General features: G+C 32.7%; 1 protein-coding gene across 1 annotated transcript in view; it reads right to left on the bottom strand.

The window, feature by feature from the left end:
• Positions 1 to 2,843, bottom strand: part of LOC105619264 (hybrid signal transduction histidine kinase B-like) — an 86,280-nt gene that overhangs the window by 75,891 nt on the left and 7,546 nt on the right. The window lies entirely within an intron of this gene.

Here is a 2,843-nt window from a genome sequence, read left to right as displayed (position 1 = left end):
ACGAAGACGCGGAATTGGAAGCATTATTGGATGAAGATTCGTGCCAAACGCAAAAAGAACTTGCACTTACATTAGGAGTGATTCAAATAATTTCATATCGTTTGAAATCATTGGAAATGATTCAAAAGCAAGGGAATTGGATTCCATATGAACTGAAGCCGAGAAACGTTGACTGCCGATTTTTCACATGTGAAATGCTGCTTGCCAGGCATAAACGAAAGGGTTTTTTGCATCGTATAGTCACTGATGATGAAAAATGGATCCACTACGATAACCCAAAGAAGAGGAAATCATGGGGACCACCTGGCCATGCTTCAACATCGATAGCCAAGCCGAATATTCATGGAAAAAAACTCATGTTGTGTATTTGGTGGGATCAGCTTGGTGTCGTGTATTATGAGTTGCTCAAACCGAACGAGACCATTACTGGGGCTCTCTATGGAACACAATTGATGAGATTGAGCACTCAAGGAAAAACGCGCCCACTACTACTCCAGGCATGACAAAATTATTCTCCTGCATGATAATGCTTGACCACATGTTGCGGCGCCAGTCAAAACCTACTTAGAAACACTCAAATGGGAAGTTCTACCCCACCCGCCGTATTCTCCAGACATTGCTTCTTCCGACTACCACTTGTTTCGATCGATGACGCATGGCTTGTCTGAGTAGCACTTCACATCATATGAAGATACCAAAAATTGTATCGATGATTGGATAGCCTCAAAAGATGAAGATTCTTCCGACGCGGTATCCATATGCTATCAGAAAGATGGGAAAAAGTAGTGGCTAGCGATGGCCATTACTTTGAATAAAACATTATATACCGTTCTTTCACAATAAATGCTTAATTTTTGATAAAAAACGGCGGAAACTTATTTGTACTTCCAATAACAGTGTTAAAATAAAGAGGACATAATAGTAGACAATAAAAAAGTCGAAAACTGCTTCAATTTGGTAAAAAATTGCAGAAGAATTATTAATTCATGGACAAATTAAACCAATATCTTCATACACATTTGTTACTTGTAACAGATATAATTTGCATGGATTATTAGCCGTTCAGGTGTTTAAATCAAATTTGTGGAATAAAAATCATAATGAAAGTATTAAGTCTGTTGATATACTTTACGATACAATTAATAAGCGACGAAAAAATATTCGCAATATTACATTAACCCTAAGAGAGTATGAATCATTACTGGATACGGAAAGCGAATCTCTCTGTACGATTTAAAAGCGACGAATGGGAAGACATAATAGCGCAAAAAATTTGGAATTAAATACGAATTCAATGTATAAATTTTAAAGAATATTATTGGATACAGAATGCTGATTATGGTCATATCGATAGTAAGTGTATTATTATTTAAGGTATCTGATACGTGAGCGTATCTTATTGATATGGAGAATGAATGTAATAAGAAAAACTATTCTCATTTTTAAACTATTCTTATCTTAGCAATGTAGAACCTGTCAAGTTAATGATAATATTATATTATAATTTTTTCTCAAGGAACTTCGGTGTCAATTTTTTTTTAACGATATCACGTATTTTTTGTTTTTTAGGAAAGTGCCATTGCGGATCAATTTTCCAAGGCATTTTATAAAAATATTCTATTATAAAAATAGAATGCACATTAACATCCGGAAATGGACGGAAAACGAAATTTGAGAGGCTAAGCGAGAGAAGGTTGGAGAAATCTTATGTATTGGGTTGTTCGGAAAGTTCATGCCGATGTTGAAGGAAAATTGAAACGCAGAAAATTTAAATTTTAGTATACATTTATTAAATTATATAGGATAGTCGGCACGAACGACAACCCAATACTAAAAGTGTGAAACTTTAGAGCTGAAGAAGAACTAATATCTTCAGGAGAGCCTGAAGCTCCCATGTTTTATACAGCAAAACATAAAAGAATGCTTCGGATTATCTCGATCCCAATAAAAAAAAGCGCTTAAAATTTTAAATCCGATGTGACATACAATAAATTGCATAAAATAGATTTTGGCTTTCTATGGCTATACAACATTTTTTCCAAGAGCTGTACTTTTTAAAATTTTTAAATGGAATAAATGTCATATAGCCATTGATAAGCCAAAATTCATTTTATGCAATTTGTTATACATCACATCGGATTTTTTCGAGAAGTGTTTCTATAGACAAGAATACTCTGCCTCCCTGCGGGAAATTGTCGACCATCTCCGAAAGGAGACACGAGCGTAAATATTTTGATGCTTACTGAGATCGAACCCGGGAATGATAGACTATGTTGTCTGTTATCCTCCATGCTCGCGCTCGAGGAAGAAGGCTTAATTAAGAAGAGTCTCGCGTTTGATAAAATATCGAATATAAAGACAAGTCTATAATACATACATGTAAATTAATAATATCAACAGGATTTAAAAGAAAAAGAACAAAGGAAATCTGATATTTATTAAATAGATAGATCCACAATTATTAATGTCTATATTGAATAAAATATAAAACATGAAAATATAAAACATTTCTAATAATTTTTCATTCCACACATATAATTGGTACTGTTTTAATGAATTTTAAGCGAGCAACAATTGTTTACTGGTACTTTACTCTTGTTTCGCACGCTGAGAGTTTTCGTTGTTATACTACTGTTATGTAGGTAATAGATTTAGAATATATTCGACAGCAACAAATTAATAAATTCCTACATTTTTTACGTTGATTTTGTTATATATATATATATATATATATATATATATATATATATTCGTTCTACTACTTACTTACTTCTTTCTTTACGTACGGTATAATTTAATTTTTAAAAGTTAAACGTTACGTAATAACTAACTAAATTTAAATT

This window comes from Atta cephalotes, assembly GCF_000143395.1.
Source record: "Atta cephalotes unplaced genomic scaffold scaffold00002, whole genome shotgun sequence".
Classification (NCBI taxonomy): Eukaryota; Metazoa; Arthropoda; class Insecta; order Hymenoptera; family Formicidae; genus Atta; species Atta cephalotes.
Note: the sequence above shows the minus strand (reverse complement) of the source record. Positions and strands in the feature narration are given on the sequence as shown.